Raw genomic sequence first — 20,296 nt, 5'->3', positions numbered from 1 at the left:
AGAGGAGGAGAGAAGATATCAACATGGAATTTTGGATAAGACTGGAAAGTCAGGAAATGTGATAGGAGAAGAATAAAGGATTAAGAATAGCTATCTAGGTCATGTTTTCAAAATGGATGTTTGAGGAGGAAATCTCAAATCAGAGGAGGAGTAGAGATACTTTCCAAAATGAGAAGCTGCTGGATAATGGTAGAAAGGTCCAGAAAGTCAGGAAGAAAGTCTAGAGAAGAGTAAAGGAGTGAGCATGGCTGATCTGGGCAAGCCCTTAAAATGGAAGTTCTCATAGACTATTGAGGCAGAGGGATCTCTTAGTATCTTTCTTCTATCATGACCACCAGAAAAGACAGAAGGCACAGAGAAGGAAGAAGAAATAATACAATTCTATTACTTACAACCAATACGGGTCTGTACTCTTTTTTTTTGTTTTTTGGGGTTTTTTTTGTTTGTTTTTTAGGTTTTTGCAAGGCAAACGGGGTTAAGTGACTTGCCCAAGGCCACACAGCTAAGTAATTATTAAGTATCTGAGACTGGATTTGAACCCAGGTACTCCTGATTCCAGGGCCAGTGCTTTATCCACTACGCCACCTAGTTGCCCCTTGGTCTGTACTCTTTTGCTTGAACTTTATAGCCTTATTTTCAAATCTTCCTGAGGACTACGGACAAAACTACACCTTTGGGGGGTGGCTAGGTAGCACAGATTTAGGAAAGATAATTTAAAAATTATTGGAATACCTGAAAGTCATGATCAGGAAAAGAGCCTAGACATCATTTTCAAAGAATTCCTATAGGAAAATTGCCCAGATATCCTAGAAGCAGAGGGCAAAATAGAAATTGAGGGAATCCACTGATCTTCCCCGGAAAGAGATCCAAAAAACACACCCAACCCCCAGGAATATTATAGCCAAGTTCCAGAACTCCCAAGTCAAAGAGAAAATATTACAAGTAGCCAGAATGACACAATTCAAATATCAGGTAGCTGCAGTCAGGATTACACAGGCCTTAGCAGCAACTACATTAAGGGCTTGTAGTGCTTGAAATATAATATTCCAGAAGGCAAAAGAGCTCAGAATGTAACCGAGAACCAGCAAAACTGAACATCCTCTTCCATGGGAAAAGATGGACTTTCAATGAACCAGGGGAATTTAAATTGTTCCTGTTGAAACAACCAGAGCTGAACAGAAAGTTTGATCTTCAAATACAGGATAGGACTTAGGTGAAACATAGAGAGTGGAAAAGAAGGGTAAACTATGAGGGACTTAATGATGATGAACTGCATGTATTCCTGCACAGAAAAATGATACTGATAATACTCATATGAAACTTCTCATTTAATAGAGCAGGTAGAAGGAGATTTTATAGATGAAGCATAGGAGAGAGCTGAATTTGAAGATATATTGTAAAAATGGAGTCAATGGCTGAAAGGGAAATTAATGGGAATAAGAGGAAAGGAGAGGTGGAATAGGCTAAGATATTTCATTTGATAAGATTTTTTTATTATTGCATGAGTTATTGCAATGATATGGAAGGGGGGAAGGCGAGGGGGAAGGAGGGAACCTTCGTTCTCATCAGAGATGGATCAGAGAGGAAACAGCATATATACTCAATGGGGTATGGACATCTAGAGTAAAAAGGAGAGAAGGGGGACAAGGTAAGAGGGGGATGTGATTGATGGAGGAGAGAGTAGACCGTGGGGGAGAGTGGTCAGATATAATGCATTTTCCTTTTTACTTCTTGCGATGGCCTGTCCAGGACCACAGGGCTGGGTGGTTGCTGGGCCTAAGGGGTGGTATGGGGGCTCAGGGCCTCTTGGTCCCAGGGCCAGTGATCAGTCTGTTGTGCCACTCAGCTACCCTACAGCACATTTAAGAAATGGGACAGAGTGAAAGGAGAGAGAAAATATAGTATATGGTAGTAGGGAGGTATGAATGAATGGAGTTGTGATCAGCAATGGCAACAGTGAAAAAATATGGAAGTAGCTTTTGTGATGGATGTATCATATAAAGAATGTGATCCACCTGTGACAGAACTGGTGGTGTTGGAACACAGAGTGAAGCACATTTATTATTATTGCTATTGTTATTTTTTGGGGGGGGTTCCTGGGCAAATGGGGTTGGGTGGCTTGCCCAGGGTCACACAACCGGGTGATTGTTGGGTGTCTGAGGCCGGAGTTGAACCTGGATGCTCCTGACTCCAGGGCTGGTGCTCCGTCCACTGCGCCACCTAGCTGTCCATATTATTATTATTTTTTAATTTTAATTTTAATTTTTTTCCTCTTTCCTTTACTTTATTTCATGACGGTCTATATCTTTTGGGGGTAGGGGGTATCATGTTTACTCTTAAACAGGAATATTTTAGAAATGTATAAAAAACATCATTTTTACAAAAATAAAATAAATAAAAATAAATAATTAAAGAAAAAACTATCATTTTTATGGTGATAACTCCAGATCTATATATATACATTGCCACTTACTTTCCATTTGCTATACAATTCCATCTGGAATTCCCACTAACACCCAAAATTCAATTTCTCTCCAGGTGAAAACTCGCCATATTTTCCCTCTACTTTTTTTCCTTTCCATCTCTTCTAGTTATGTTGTCAGCACTACCATACTCTGAAAGAGCAGGCTCAAAACTTCCCAGTCATCTTTCAGTATTCCACTCCTTCATCCTCTGTATATATCCATTTACTAAGCCCTATTCTATAGATTCCATCACTACTTCTCTTGTTCATATCCCCTTCACTTATCTCATATAATTGTCATCAACACTTGCCTGAGCTATTACAATTGTTCCCTGATTGGTTTCTCTGCCTCTGGTTTCTTCTCTGACATTTCATATTACAAACTTTGTCAATTTAATCTTCTAAGCACATGAGTGTGTCTGTGACATTGCATGAGAACCTATAGTGGCTTTTGGTTATTATAAGTGAAAATATAAATTCTTACCCAGTGTTTCAGACCCTCTACAGTCTCCCTGTAGTCTATTTTTCCATCATTTTAATTAGTTCCCTTCAGGTACTCTACATTTTTACCAAACTAGGCTACTGGTTTATTTTTTTTTTCCTTATTACAAGGAAAATTTCAATTCTTGTGGGTGGATGAAGGGGAAAGATGGACCTTGAAAACTAGAAAGAAAAACAAAAGAAAGCATCAATAAATCTTACTTTAATAACTAAACATCAAATGAGTTAGTTCCTAATCTAAGTGTGCATATAAATCCTCTTATAAAAATCACTACCTTGAAATATTAAGAAATGGATAAGCCACTTGGTTTTAGAAGGCATGGAAAGACTTTTATGGAATAATGCAGAGTGAAATGAGATGAGCCAGTGTTGTATACAGTAACAGCAATATTGTTGAAAGAATGACTAAGTTATTCTGAGTAATGATTATTCATTTCAAGGACAAAGAATTTAAGAAGGAAAATGCTTTCTACCTCCAGAGAAAGAACTGATATACGTTGGTATGTGCATATGCACATATTCATATGTATGTGTTTTGAGTTTTTATACATTATATATCTATAGAGATATATAGATATAGATATATAAAATGTTGGCCTTCTTTAATATGGGGTTTGGAAGGAGGGAGTCAAATTGAAACTCAAAACTCTAACAGCCAAAATACCTTTCCTTTCTAAGCAGTATAAAACACATGGTCTTCTCATGAGCATGTAAGCCCAGAATCTTGGCTGGCATATCAAAAATAGTCAAGAAAAATTCCAATGTAGTTAATCATGAGGTTAGGAAAAATGCTATATGAGTAGGAAATGTTTTCCCATCTTTTGTCAACTACTAGATGGTGAGGGTAACTTCCAAGATCTAGAATATGATCTATTTTATTTGTAAGATGAAAGAGAGTTGAAGCAAAAATTGTATTAAGAGCTAGATACTTATAGACAGTTCTGCTTCCAGATTTTAGCTATACTCAATGAATCATTACTTTTATTCAATAATCATTCCATTCTTCACTTTCTTGTGGTCAATTAATTAAAGCTAGAATTTTCATACCTAACCAAAGAATAATACTGGTGAAAAGAATGATTTTTCTTCTAAAGCTTCAGGATAATAAACTTTGGCTTAGCCAAGTGTGAAATACTTTTTGAGAAATCTGTATAATATAAGTAATCAAAATTTTACATGAATGTCTTTTTGTCTTTTTTTCTTTTTTCTAGAAGTGAATCAAAATGCTTTACAGAATTAGATAGCAAATTTCTTTTCATGTAACGGGTTTTCTTTGAAAGGTTTTTCATAAAAGAATAGAACTGCCTTTTGCTCAAAGATATAATGGTCTGTCAGGGCCTATTCCAACCCTATGTTTCAATGATAATGGAGAAAATATCTGTCTTCCATTGTTTGTTTCTTCCTAATTCACTATTTCTGAATGTATGTATGTATGTATATGTATATATGTATATATATATAAATTGTATAACATATATTATATATCTATATCTATATCTATCTATCTATCTATCTATCTATCTATCTATATACCTGTTTTCCTAGTCTTCTTAGTTTTGAATCATGCAACAATCCTTGACTCTTTCCTACGCCCATTTCTCTGATAACCAGTCATTTATCAAGTCTATTGAGTTTAACCTCTGTGATATCTTGTACATTCAATTCCTCCCCCGTCCCCAATTGCTTCAAATCTAGTACAAGTTCTCATTAAAATCCTCTTGGACAATTGCACCAGTCTCCTAACAACAAGGCTTCCTATCTCAATTCTATTCCCTCTGTCAAACTCCTTTCAAAGCTACTATTTATTAGTGATGCCAGATTTATTTTCCTTATGCACAAATTTTTTTTGATCATAGTACTTTCCTTCTTAAATTCCTTCAATGTTTTCCGATTGCCTGAATAAACATTATACTGTCTCATTTTCCTAGTTTTCAAGACCCGATAAAATCTAGTGCCATCCTACCTTTCTAGCTTATTAAAAACTCCTCTTCATTGTCTATCCTTCAACTAAACTAGGTTACTTGATACCATCTGTCTATGCTTTGCATTTCTCCTTTCCTCTTATGCTTGCTTATGCCATTTTTTGTTTTTGGAATACTTTCCCCCACTTCCCTAATCTGATGAATTCCTTCCTACTCATATTTTCTAAGTCTATCCTAATCGTCATCCCCTTCAGGAAAACTACTGATTGCATAGCACTAATCTTGTTGCATCCCTGATCACATGCATTATGCATATCGTTATTTGTACATGTGCCGTGCATCCCTACAACATAAAGCAAGTAATTGTGCTGCATCTGAACTTTATTTCTTTTCCAAAGTCTGGTCTTTACATAATTGGTGCTCATTCAATGTTTATTGAATTATTTATTGATGGGGAAAAAAGCACATTTTAGTTTTAGGACATAGGTATCAGCCAGAGATGTACAAGTCATATGCCATTTAGACTTTGATGTCTGAGATTCAGATATCCTTGGGGAGGAGGGAGTCTCTTAGAAATGTCTTTAGCTTATGTCCTTACCTAGGAAATTTCTGTTCATGTCAGTGTCATGGTAAGCACTTGAGCTCTGGGGTGGAGGGTACATTCAAGGGTGGAGAGCTATTTCATTGCTCCTGTGAGAGGTGGGGAAAACCTGAACTAGGATGGTTGCAATATGAGAGAGAAGGGAATAAATACCAGGAAAATTGAGATGAAGTGAACGTGATTCAGCAATTCATTAGAATAAAAGAGAGAAGACACAAGAAAAATAGTACCACAAAACCATGTAAGTAAAAGTGTAGATAAATCAATGCAACACAACCCCTATTACTGGATATAGATCCTAAGACGAGTTTTGAATTATGCTTTCCATAGTAGGACAGGGCCGCCTTGAAACATGCAGAAAAATGGGTAAGATAAAGGAGTAATAATGATATCTGTATTTTGGTTTTTTTCCTGTTTTCATTTTCATTTCTCTCCTTTTCCCCTTTATATAAATCCTTCACAGGACACTTGAGGCATCTGATTTACAGTGACTCTTTGCACATCTCTAGTGGAAATCTCACCAGAGTCATGAAAGCTGTCCTTTGAGGGGTAGTGACTGATTGACTTTGCTTCTAGGTTTTCTATCCAAATTGAAACCATTAAATTTTTTTTTATATGCAGATGCTAGATAAAGTAGGAGATCTTTATTTCTCTACCTGCCACTGTTCCATAAAATACATTTTATGGAGGGGAAATGTGCCATTCCTTATGAATTGTCAATTGCCATTCATTTGAAATGATTTGCTTTATTACATCAGTGAGATGATGGTAATGCAATCAGTTCACCTTATGAAAAACAAATGTTTCTCCTGCTGACTGTACAGAATGTGAAGAAATTGTTTACATTTCATGGTTGCCCCAGAGTGAAAATAAAAATCTATGAAATATACTTTTCAGAATGAGTTAGCTCTAAGATGGCTATTGCTTGACCCAGAGTTGAATTTTGGAATACCGGGCCAGATTTTTGTTCTGTGTAATTGTGCCATGGCCGAAATGGAATTCAATTACCACAGGGGAATATCTGGCCTACAGAAATAAATACTGTACTTCTGATGAGAGAATAAAAGGTTTAAAATTCATTTATAATAGAATTAGCAACTAACGATGTAACATTCTTGAAATGAATTGAACGGTATTTTTGGCAATGAAACATTCAAAGCTCAAATAAGTTTATAAAAATGTGTCTATCATAAAATAGGTGTTCCTTCCTTCTCCATCTCTGACCCCTCAATTTATGGTTTTGTTTGGCACACTGTTGCTTTTTTTGGTAGTTCTTTTATTTGGGTGTTATGCAGTAATATTTAATTTTCCCCCCAAAACTGTTAGACTGTGAGCAATACATGTCCATTGTGAACCACATTTTAGTGATTACAGGAAAGAATAGAAAATTGGTATGAGATGTTAATCTAATTCTTTTAAAAAAGAAAGAAAACAGACATTTATGCTGAGCAATAACAATAATATATATTTTTAAAGGTTTTTGCAAGGCAAATGGCATTAAGTGACTTGCCCAAGGCCTGAGGCCAGATTTGAACTCAGATATTCCTGACTCCAGGGTCAGTGCTCTATCACTACGCCACCTAGCTGCCCCAAACAGTAATATCTTATTAAATAATATTTCTATTTCTGTGTGCCTGGGAAGCAATTTGGCTATAGTGGATAAAGCCCTGATCTTGGAATCATTAGACCTGGGTTCAAATCCAGTCTCTGTACTTTCAAGGCCTCTGTGATCCAGTCTTATTTCTTTCCCTTGTTTCTTCATCTGAGATAAAATGATGAGATTGGATTATATAATAGGATCATAGATTATGAGATGGAAGGGACCTCAAGGTTATTCCTACCTTCCACCCTGGTTCTACAGATGAGGAAACTGAAGCACAAAATGTTTAATTGATTTACTGAGGGTCAAACAGTTAACACATTTCTAAAACAGAACCAAAGATTTTCTGATTCCTAAATCCAGATTTCTTTCCTCTAAATTGTATTGTATCTAGATGATCTCTAAATTTCCTAGAGGCAGCTAACTGATGCAATGAATAAAACACTGGTTCTGGAATTGGGGGACCTGAATTCAAATCCAGCCACAGACACTTGGCATTGGCTAATTGTGTGACTCTGGACAAGTTACTTAACCCTGATTAACCAACATCCAGGACCATCTCCATTCATCCTGATTCACTTCTGGCCACTGGACCCAGATGGCTCTGGAGGAGAAAGTGAGGCTGGTGACTTAGCACAGCTGCCCCTCACTCAGATCCAATTCATGTACTTGTCTTGGCATCATCACCCTTCTGTCAAGGTCTTCTTTGGAATGAAGGACAAACAGCAATGTTTCCTTCCAACTGTAAATCTGTCAGTCCTTCCTATGACATGCGATTCTGGGCATGTCCCTAGATCTCTTTCTGAACCTTCTATTTCTTTCTCTGTTAAAATAGGTATTATAATACCTGCCTCACTCTGCCTCATAGAGGTGGTTTAGATATCAAATGTATATAAATGCAAGTACTTGGTAAAACATAGATTTAATTTCACATAGCCCACATTTTGCCATTGTCACTGTGAAAAGAAACTTTGAAGCTCAGTTTGTTTAAACCATTAACATTCTACCTGAGTCCTGCCCTTCTGCCCCACCTTCTATTAAGCAGGAAAACTTCTGGTTGAGGACAAACTCTAGTGATTGTTGTTTTTTTTGTTGTTGTTATTTGTTTTTTTACCTGACTTTTTTTTTTAAGGTTTTTGCAGGGCAAATGGGGTTAAATGGTTTGCCCAAGGCCACACAGCTGGGTAATTATTAAGTGTCTGAGACTGAATTTGAACTCAGGTATTCCTGACTCCAGGGCCAGTGCTTTATCCATTGTGCCACCTAGCTGCCCTCTGCCTGACCCATTTAATCCTAGAAAGATCAGAATTTAAGAATTCCTGGAAAGACCAAACTGTGTCATTTGATCTAGTGCATTCAAAGTAAAATTATAATCAAAATTTTCATCCTACTATATTTTCATCTTAATGGATTTAAAAAAAGGTAGTTTTTAGGTGGTCTGGTGGATAGAGTATCAGGCCTGGAGGCAGGAAAACTTATCTTCTTGAATTCAAATCTGGCCTCCAATATTAATTAACTGTGTGACCTTGAGCAGATCACTTAACCCTCTTTGCCTCAGTTTCCTCATTTGTTAAATGAACTGGAGAAGAAGACTGTAAATCACTACAGAATCTTTGTTAAAACAAACAAACCCAATTGGGATCACAAAGTGTCAGACATGACACCAAGACCAACAAAATTATAGTATTTTATATTTTTTTGTATTTAAGATATACTTGTAAAGTTATGAGAAATTATAATAAACTATAGTGAAATTTTTAAAAAATTGTGTCAATTGACATACTTGATCTTAATGACTTTGAACACATAAGGAAGAGTACCACCACTTTAGCAAGACAAGCATGAAAATCTAATTTTACAAGCTATTGGCAATGATCATTTTTTCCACAAGAAGTCTCTCTTTTTTTTTTTTTAAGATTCCCTATAGAGGTCTTTTGAAAAGTTCCTTCAGTATGTTTTATAAAATATTTTGATTTATAGAGATTCTAGTCATTACTTCTAGAAAGAGATCTACTGTAGAAAGTGATTGACACTTTAATTTATCTCTCTTATTTCCAAGTCTTTGAAATAAAGATGGTCTCAGAGAGGTATTGTGAAAACTCTACAATTACCTAAGTACTTGGAAGTTACTATATATTTCAGTTTCTAGGATACTGAAGAACAATAGCATGCTTTAGGAAGACAATACTTTTCCTTCTCTGACTTAATTGTTCTGTGATCAACTTGATTTACTTAATGATGGGCCTTCTAGTTGTACAAGAAAATTCTCTTCTGATTGCTTATTTTACTAGAAGCTATTTTGGTAATATTGTTAGTTTTGATAATTATCTTTGTTCTGATGGGGGGGGGGATCAGTTTCTTTGCCACAAACTTAGAAAGACTAAGATGTATTTTGAAAGCCCCTTGTGTTGATTTCAGCAGATGGTACCAAGCCAGAGCCCATCTTGATTTTCTTCCATGTGGTTTTCCATTGAACTGAAATGGAGTTGGGTATATACTTTTGTGGACTGAATTGGCTGAGAATATTGGGTTAGTGGTAAGTCATAAATAAGGCTACACAGAGGGTAGTGTGAAAAAAGGGGAATAAACAAAATTTCAATAAATAAAAACATTGCAAATGATTTTCTCCCCTAGATAGTTGGATTTATAAGGAAGGTTTTTTGGCTTAGCATTATTTGTTTTCTACCTTCTTTTTGGTCTAATAAATTCAAAGCTATTATTAGATAAAAGTGAAACCATAAGAAGGATAATCTAAGGAAATATTTTTTAATCCGTAATTCCTTGAAATTTGATCTCTTTTTTTATGCATTAGGAGAAATTTTCTTATTTCAAGATGAATTAGATATTTTGGTAAGAGTGTACCAAAAATCCTGGTTTTGGGTGTTCTTATGGTAATGAGTTGCATGTGATTTTATTTTAAAGTGTTCTGGGAGATGGGTAGCAAAATTAAATGTCTAGATTCATTACTTCTACTTTGACAGAGACAGTGTAAATTTAATCACTTTAAACTAATCAGCAATGTTCTGTCATGAGGAACTTAGTACTGAGCCATGTTTAGCCAAGATCATAAACAAATTAGCAAAAATAGGATCTCTACATATAATATATAATATATGTTCATACATACATACATTCATAATATATGTACAAAGGTATTTTTTAGATTGTAAGCAACCTTGGGGAGTAGGTTCTGGAAGTCCAACCAAAATAATACCAGAAATAGATCTCATAGTCTGAGGAAAGAATTGAAGGAATACAGAGAATATTTTGATTAAACTGAAAGAGGTCAAGGTTGATAGGCTTCCAAACCAGTTCTGCTGTCTTAATGAAAACAAAGACAATCTGCCTTCTATATGCTAGAGGCAATGTAAGAAATTACTCTTGGTGATCCAAAGGGAAGTAGACAAAATTATGCAGGGCAAATTTGTCTTGGGTTAGGACAGATGGGAAGATGCCTATGTGTTTTATGATAAAAACTCTTGTTAGTGAATGTTATTTCCATTTGTTCCTAAAGAGTTTAGCTCAGTTTGGTGCTTACTTCTTTGGGATCTTACTAAATGATGAATAAGGTTGTTTCAAATGATTTTACATAGGGTTCAAGTTAGCTCTTGCATCCATTTCTACAGTCATGGTCCCGGAGGTACAGAGTAACAGAAATATTCAATATTTGTGGCCATCTGAGTGATAACAAAGAGCAGGAGGGAAAGGAAGGAAGAGAGATTGAGACTGGTTCCTATTTAAGATAGTAATTGTTGGCATTCATAATTGCCACAAAACAATCTGACTTCTTTGGGTAGATGTTTCATAAAGGACACCTGAAGAGAAGGAAGATATAGTTCTTTAATGTCTCTATGACCAGAGGTTAGATATCTTTATAAAACCATTCCTCTACATGATCCTTGAAACAGAGAAATTCATAGAGATTTGTTAAGGCACTACCATTTCTCCCTAAAGTAACTTCATATCCAGGTTAGACTATAATAAGCCTATTCATTTCAAAGCGAAAATCCGAACCTTCTCATCTGAAGGTTTTTTGTTTGGGGATTCTTTGTTGGGGACTCTGCAAGTTTTAGCAAGGTTAATAAAGGATTTTTGGAAAGGAGTAAAAGATTAAAAAAAATTAAAAACTTAAGAAAATCAACTGTCCTTCTTTGTTGTTAGAAACAAGATGGATGATAGGAATTCTGAGGGTTTTCTTTGAGTATTCTGTTTACTATGATAATTCTGTAGTGACTGGCCTGACGTCCTACTCTGAAGTCTCTGTGGTGGTACTGGAGTCAAAGTCCCTGCAGGCACTTAACCTGAAGACATAGCCCAGGGACCAGATTTCTCTTTGGTACTTTGCCATTGGAATGGATCTGTGATATTCTCAGTTGTAAGCACTCTTTCCAGCAAATGAGAAATGCCTCCTCATGTTTTGTGATCTTTAAGCTTATCTTTTCAGAAAATCTCTGAAAACTCAATTCACTGAAAATCTTCTCTAGTTCTTTTAAGTGTGTGTGTGTGTGTGTGTGTGTGTGTGTGTGTGTGTGTGTGTTGAGGTATGCCACTTTTATGGTGTTAGACTTCAGTAAGACCCTAGTTTAAATTTCATCTCTCATATTAGTTGGGGGGACAAGTCGCATAACATTTAGTTTTCTTTTCTATAAAATGGAGAGAACACCTACAAGTACCTACCTCATAGGGTAACTGTAATTCTCAAATTTGATAATACATGTAAATTTTCTGAAAATCTAAAATATCATACGTTTCAGTTATCATCATCACTATTCTTGCCACCATTATGGGTTGTACACCTGACACCTCTCATTCTCACAGAATGACTGAACCATCCTTTTTTAAAATTATATTTATCCTGAGTATTATGCCATGTCATTTTCTATACATGAATCATCTAGGTAACATACTACAAAATATTTGCACCTAATGAAAAGGTGACTGCCCTCTGAGTTACTTATAATTTTAATTTTCTTGCTATCATGGTTCTTGGACATATAGTGTCAGTGTTTTTGCAGCCGTAAGCAGTTTGGGATAATGGAAAACCCTGCATGATTTCTCAAGTGTAATCTATCATGATCTCCATGTCCTTTCTGTTCTGAGCCTAACTGAATTATAGGATTATATATATATATATATATATTTAGAGATGGAAGGGTTTTATTGGTCATAAAGTCTAACCTGCTTATTTTATAAAGAAAGAAATTGAGGCCCAAAGTAATTAAGTGATTTGCCCAAAGGACATAAGCAGTATTTGGGAGAGCTAGGATTTGAACTCAGGTGTTTTGAATCCAATCCAGTAATCTTTCACTGTCAGTTGACTATCTTTCATATTTGTGTGTATGTATGTATGTGTGTACCACTGTGCTTACACAGATAGTTAGACTGACTCAATGCAGTGGTTTATTTAAACATATATCATCTGTGATTTCATCCATTTTGATTGAATATCCCAATCTTTTTCACATAACTGGTTTTCACTTAGGACTATTTGTAATATTCTTTGGTTTGATACAATTACAGTCCATTTTCAATATTTGCATGTTTAACTTTTGTAACTACAAGAATTCTCTGATTTTATTAGTAAATTCAGTTTCACTTCATTGACAACCATGCACATTTGCATCTTTGCAGAGTGGAGAAAATAATGAGTGGTGGAATTCCACAAGTTTGTGGAATGGTTGGTATCCTAATAGATACCTCACTGGTCTTGTTCTCCCTACCATTACAGAATAAAGCACTCCACAGAATTCACTGCATCTTTTCATTGTTTGCCTTTAAAACTCAAGTTTTGTGTTGCAGTTATGCTGCAAAGAATAATGCAAGTCCTTTGGGTTCTAAGCTCAAGTGTGTTAAATTACGGGATTGTGGCTTGGTGAGAAAATAAAGGTGTTAAACTTCATATTGAAATGTCTGTAGCCACTGTCTTGAGTTTAACCAATTGACTATTCATCATATGTAAAAAAAAGAGGAAAGTAGTTATGTATTGCAGATTTCATGGGAATCAAAAAGTAAATATTGTCTGAAATATTTTTTGATGACTATATTAGTATTAATTTTATTTTGAATACTGAATTTTATGAATTATTTCATTTTTTTGTTAGGAAAAGTATAAATTACAGAATTAATGTTTTATTATAGAGAATTATATGCAGAAAAGTATATTTTCAGATTACAGTTTTTGGTGATTATGAGATCCAAACCCCCTATTTCCCGTAGGATCATAGAAGCATCAGCATTCACATATTTTACTTTCTTGCCATTTTCTAGGAATGTTACCCTCTGCAGAAGTCGACATGTAGCATCATGTCATTTTAAATGTCATTTATGTAGCAAAATGTCATTTTAAGACAGACTTATTAGAGGAATCTCACCATTGAAAGGGAATCTTTTAGTAACCATTAATTTTATTTTATTTTATTTTTAATATTTTTTCCTATTAAATTGTAAAGATGATTTTTTAACATTCTTTTTAAAAATTTTGAATGTTATTTTTCAATTATATGCAAAGTTAGTTTCCAATATTTTATTTTTTGATAAGCTTTTGAGTTCCACATTTTTCTACCTCCCTCTCTTCCCTCTCCCCTTCTTATGACAGTGAGTAATCTGATATAGTTGTACATTTAACATTGATTTCCAAAAAATCTTCAGTTCTGAATTTTTCTCCCTCCATGCTCCTCTTCCTCATTCCTTAGAATGACAAGCAATTTGATATAGGTTATATATGTGCAATCAAACAATTTAATTTAGGACACATATAGTAAGGTCTAAGCATGTCAGGGGTACAAAGACAAAAAGAATACAATTTCTGTGCACAGGGGACTTTCAACCTACTAGAAGGATATAACATGAACACAGATTAGTAAAAACAAGGTAATTTGAGAAAGGAGACAGGATATTAACAAGGGCAGAGTTCAAGGAAGGCTTCACAAAGGAAGAATAAAATGACTTGAATCTAAAGGAAGTTAATACTCATTTTTAAATTAGAATTGAAAAGGGAGTTCATTCTACACCCAGCACTTCATGAATATTTAGCTAGCAGATTGACATGCTAAATTCTTTTGTTTGGACACTGTGAGGGCATCTTCAATGATGCTGGCAAACATATTAAGGGAACATATGTCTCCATACATTGCTCATGAGCATTATAAGGACCCATGGACTCAGGGTTTGAAAAAAAATTGTTATCTATGATTTCAGTGACATATTTTACTGACCTAGATTTCTAACTTTTCAAGTAAATTTGAATTCTTACTTGGTTAGTCAGTTGTTTTAGGACTAGAGGTTTTTCCCCTAAGTTTTCCAGGACATAAAGAAGCACATGAAGGTTAGTCCACATGTCTAGATTTCTGAAATTTCTACCATCTGCCTATCCTGTACATTTATCTACTGCTAGGCTCCCCTAAGGACTAAGTGCCTAGATGTCTCATCTCATTGTCTAGTGTTTGGGTCCTGGACATTCCTAGTTTTTCCTTGGTCTGTCCTACTGTAATCTAGGTCTGAAAACTTTTAGTTCTATTCTTTCCCTTCTACCCTGATTATACAAGTCATAAAATATATAGAATTATAAAACTGATAACTTCTAAAAAGTGGGCTAAAGGTGTTTACATTCAATTTGTTGTTGTGCAGTCATGTCCAACTCTTTGTGACCCCATTTACGTTTTCTTGGCAAAGATATTGGTGTAGTTTGTCATTTCCTTCTCAAGCTCATTGTACAAATGAGAAAACTAAGACAAACAGGGTTGAATGACTTACCTACAGTCATACTGGTAGTGTCATACTAGTACTGAGACCAGATTTGACCTGAAGTCTTCCTGATTCCAGTCCTGATTCCCTATCTACTGCAACACCTGACTGCCTACTTACATTCATATCCTCATTTTATAGGGGAGAAAACTAAAGACCATAATATTTCAATTCACTTCAATTCAAATTATATGTATCGAGGCCTTTCTGCAAAATGTTGTGATGACTTTCTTAAAGGTAACACAATCAAATGTTTAAAATCAAGATGAGAACCCAAATCTAATTCTTAGTCTTGAGTTCTTTTCCTTCTATCATATTTCTTTCAAGATATCTCTTAACATAAAAACACTCAATTCTAAAAGTACGCTATATTGTATCCTCTAAAGAATGAAGCAATTTACTATTTTCTTGAAGCTTTCCTATTATGAAATACTCAGTTCTTCTCCAGGGGCCATCTTGAATTGACCAATGGTGCCAATAAGCAATAATTGGCATATATGGTTCCTTCTGAGTCTCTTGTAAGGTCCCAGCAAAAGCTAAGAAATAGGAAAGAAGACCAATCATTATTTCTTTTTTGTTCTCCTGGGAAACTGTAACTTGGAAGAGAAGGAGCAGGCAGACCCCAGGATTTTAGTGCGCAGTCCATTGATCTGATTTCTCAAGGTAGGCACAGCACCAGTAGATCAATGTGAAATCTCAGCACTAGGCTTTGCTAATTTCCCGGATTGAAGAGAAGAGGAGGCAACATGGCAGTGTTAGACTCTACATGATCCTACAATATTAGAAACAACAGAAACAATTTTTGATATTTGGAGGTAGCTCTGCATTCCTATTGCTATCTATCACTGCATACATAAGAATAGTAAAAGTTCTGGCAATTGAAATTAACTGGTTTCCTTGAGCATAATACAAGAATCAACAAACTCTTGGGTACTGTGACCTATTCCATTACCTTTCTAGGCAATGATGATGGGTACTGAAGGTTCCACCAAAGCTATGGTTGTTACTGCAGGTGCTTCTGCCTTAACAAGCAATTTTTATCAATAAGCAGTCCATGGTAGACATCTGGATTCTTGGCATAGCATGAGCCAGACCTCTTGGCACTATAATAAACCTAGTGGAAGAATTTGAATGATAGGATTCTTAGTTGAGTTTTTCCCTGTTCCATGTCTTGGAATTGACTGTATGATGAATTATTTGTCTTCACCAAAATGGAGAGCTATGGCCATTTGGGTACTATGAACAGACAATGACAAGAATAGTAACTCTTGACTGTGTGGCAAGAGCAGTTGGGACAGAGGAATGAGGAAAAAAACAACATTTGTCTCTTCATACCTAACCTCTCTAGACCTCAGTTTCCTCAATCTGTAACATATGGGAGTTGGCATAGAGGAAGCCTGAGGAACTTTTCCAGCTAAATCTATGATTCCATTATAGTTCTATGAGACCAGTAAATTTTTCTGCATGCATATTGATATAAGGACATTGACGCTTAGAGGCACATTTCCAAATAGGAAAGCAGGTTCCATTTCTCAATGGCAATTAAAGAGAAAATTGGATTTAATTTGTAAAATTCTTGTTTCAGGTGACTCAATTGGGAATGTGCTTGAAGCAAAACCTCAATTAATCAGAACCACAAATTACTTTCAACTAGATTTATTTTTCCACACTCTATTTTGAGGAGAATTCCTTTAATCAGAAGGAAAATAAGTTCATATCTTAGAAGGTATGTTCTTAGGAGTCACTGTAGATATAGCTTGACCTCCTACACCTTATTTCTCTGTAGCCCTGCACAATGGCAACTAATGTTTTAAACTTTAATAACATCTCTATGTGTGTTCTTATTGTAATCAGAATAATTTTGAGGCCCTTGTAAGATTCCCAAATCAAAAGAAAGCTCTTGTAGTCACTGAAGCACTTACTTAGGAAACTGAGCTAATCCATTTTTAGAAAAATTTTCAATAAGAGTTGAAGTTATAAAGTTACCACTTTATTAACACATTATTTGCCTATATTGATTTTTGACATTTTTGTGCAATTTTTTATAGAAATTTTATTACACAAAAGCATTAAATGAGGGAGGGGAGAGGATCAATTTCCAGAAGGAAAAATGACAGGAATTGAATGAATTGATGAGGAATTCAGTCATCCTAGTTGTTAAATTGTTTCACTTGTGTTCAACCCTTCATTGCCTCACTTGAGATTTTCTTGGCAAAGGTACTGTAGTGGTTTGCCATTTCCTCCTCCAGCTCCTTTTACAGATGAAGAAACTGGGGCAAACAGAGTTGTGACTTTTCCAAGGACACAGCTAGTCAGGGTTCTGAGACCATATTTGAATGAATTCTTCCTGACTCTAGACTTGGTGTTTTATCCTTTGTACCATCTTGTTGACCCTATACTAATTAGATGGAGTTTTAATGTCCTCAATAAGGTAAATGAATTCATAGATTAACAGAACAAAAGTCAGTCTGGTTGTGCCAATGTGGAGTGATGAAGCTGTATATCCTTTTGAAATATTTTTGACTCTTCTTAAGATACAATACAGTGGAAAGAGTTGGATTTGAAATTTGAATTCAGCTTCTGCTACTTCACTGCATGACCTTGGGCAAGTCACTTAATTTATCTTACCCTCATTTTCTACATCTTTAAAATGAAGATATTGAATTACAGAATCTGTAAGGTGCCCTTCAAGTTTAACTAAAATTGTCCTCTTTCCAGGGTAAGAAATAAAATGCTTTGTGGTTTGTTTGTGTAATTTCCCAGTTTGGCCTAATTTGTTGTTTTACACCCAAAGTCAATGGGCCCTGGAGCCATTACTGCTCTCTGTGACCTAACCTGAGGTCATTCACAGCATAACTTTCTGAGAGAACCATGGAAAGCCTAAATGACTTGAAAATAGATTTTCCACTATCAGCTTCATAAATCAGTGGTATTAGAGGGAATAAAGTCAAATATGGCCAGGCCACAGTGGCACTGCTGAGAACTGGGACTGCCCTTGCTGATAAGCCACATTTTTGAGTCTGTGAATGTAACAGAGGCAAGCCGAGCCATCTGAACGCTGTAGTGAGCAGTAATAGCAGTGAGGGGGCAGGGGCTGAATCAACTGCTCATCATCCCTCAGAATCTCTCTACTCACAGCCTTACAGATAAACAGGAAATATGGTTTAATTTTCTGCCTGCAAATAATGAACAGATTTGGTAAGTAACTATCTCCCCTGCTCCACTCTTATATCCTCCTCCCTCCCTCCCCCCACCCCAAGTGCCCTGTATTTCTGCATTTTTCCTACTCCAGAAGATCATTACTCGGCACGGCTGGCACTGTCAGCTGTGAAGTCACCCTTTTTTGCCAGCCCAGTTGATTGATTTTCTCTGTCCATGCTGCCCTGGCCTTAGCTCTTTTCCCATCTGCCGAAATAAGCTTCCTTGTAGTTCTGCTGGCATTTCCCAGTGTGAAACTGGACAGCAGACTTCTGCATAGGCTTCTGCAGCACTGCTGCCCTCCTCCAGTTTATTTAGTATTTGGAAATAGAAATGTTGCATCTTTTTTCACCCTTTATATATTAATTTGATGAATGTTAAACTGAAAATGAGCTGGTCATTGAAATCAAACAGTTGAGAAGCAAATAAATCCTGTGTTCCTTATGATAAATAGAAAGTAATGAACGTGTTTGCCCTAAAGTTCAAGCACTGATTAACGCATGCAGGATTTTGATCTCTTGAGCAAATATACTTTATATTATTAATCCTCTTTTCCTATTTCCTACTCCCAGCGTATGATCTGTTGTTGGGGAAAAAATGTCTTATCTTTATGACCTCATATATAAATTGTCTTTTCAACCACATCCGTGTTCATTTGGATGGACCTAGATGAAGAATATTACCATCTTATGAGAAATGATCATTCTGAAAATCAACAAACCACCGTGTCTTGGGGCTTAGCCTATTTGTCTTGTGTGTGTGTGTGTGTGTGTGTGTGTGTGAGAGAGAGAGAGAGAGAGAGAGAGAGAGAGAGAGAGAGCTCTGTATGTTTCTTGAACATTTATATATTTAAACACTTAGAAATTTAGAAATTCGGGAAGAAAAAAGATCATTAAAGGTGACTGATTGCTGTAGTCAAATTTCACTGGAACCTTACTTTTCCTAAATGCTAATTCTATAAAGTATCCATGTATGTGTGGGGAAGGGGTGGGGTGGGAAAAGGGTGGAGGAATAAATTGTGTTGTTTTGTTATCACCCCTTCTTAACTTTGCTACTAACCAGAACCACCCAATCAGTGAATAAAACTACAAGCTTTCATAATCAAAGCAGCCTGAGCAGGACAGTAAGGTTGCTGACAATCCTTATTCTTCTTTGTGTGGTCCATGTGTCCTCCATGGTTAGTTTATTCTTATAAAGGAAGAAAATGTTTACCAGCTTTCTGCTGTTTCAGTGATGCTTTCCCCCCAATCTAATTTATAGGGTTGACAGTGTCTCCTAGAGGGCTGCTATCAATTCTGCGGTTTCCATCAGAAGTTGTGCTTAGTGATGTCTGGACACCAAATGGAAACCACTGTTGCTGAAATAAATAACTAGCAGTGAGTATTTTGGTCTTTGGTTCCTCCCTGCTTCCCTTCCCCAGAAGATTCAATGGTTTATTTAGGAGCAAAGAGCTTAATATTTGACCTCAAAATTGACCAAGGGGCACAGCTGATTTGGTCCTGTTAGCTTTAACTTGGACCAGAGTACCAGCTAAAATGTGATAAAGTTTGATGATGAGGTAATTTTGATCCCTTCTAAGCTAGGTCTCTATTTTCCTCAGTCAGTCTTGCTTATCTTTTGAATAAATTATTCTTAAAACTAAAGTTGTCTTTCCTTCCACCTTGTCCTATTAAAAAGAATATCACCTCCTTGTAGTTATGAATTGAGAATGTAATTTCCATGTTATTATTAGAAAGAAGAAAGGTGGAACTTTTTTGTTTGTTTGGCTTTTCTTGGATTCCCCAGTGCTTGAGCCAATGCTAGCATATAAGTGTAAATACTTGAAATTGGATGCTTGAAGTAAATCTATAGTAAGAAGTGGGATGGATAGATTGGAAATCCTAATCAAGATTTTAATAGTACATTTGCCTGTATTTGTTTATTGTAGTTATCAAAAGGTTTTGTGAAATAGGCTTCTTGGTGTGTCCAGCCTCATGTGACCCTCAAAGCCCATTATTATATTTTATTATTATGCTCATTGGTAATGTGGGTTACATTATAGTCATAATGGATTCTGCATGTGACCCTTGACAACTTTTTGTTGGATAATGTGGCCCAGAAGAACTAAAATGTTGGAACCATAGATGACAGGAAAACCGCCAAAAAATACTTGCTTCAGGTTTGTAGAACAATTCCTTGAAAAACCCAGAAAAGTAGATTGAGAGCTTATGTGAATGTAAGAACCATTCTCTTAATGCTTTTGGCTTTCTACCTAATTGAAGGAGAGA

At 35.9% G+C, this 20,296-nt stretch overlaps 1 protein-coding gene across 1 annotated transcript in view; it reads left to right on the top strand.

Annotated features, from left to right (window-relative positions):
• Window positions 1-20,296, top strand: part of OTUD7A (OTU deubiquitinase 7A) — a 414,523-nt gene that overhangs the window by 92,159 nt on the left and 302,068 nt on the right. Inside the window, exon 2 of the mRNA XM_074236215.1 lies at window positions 19,290-19,405. The gene's annotated coding sequence lies outside the window, so the exon portion shown is untranslated. The remainder of the gene's footprint in view (window positions 1-19,289; window positions 19,406-20,296) is intronic.

This window comes from Macrotis lagotis, chromosome 4 (genome assembly GCF_037893015.1).
Source record: "Macrotis lagotis isolate mMagLag1 chromosome 4, bilby.v1.9.chrom.fasta, whole genome shotgun sequence".
NCBI lineage: Eukaryota > Metazoa > Chordata > Mammalia > Peramelemorphia > Peramelidae > Macrotis > Macrotis lagotis.
Note: the sequence above shows the minus strand (reverse complement) of the source record. Positions and strands in the feature narration are given on the sequence as shown.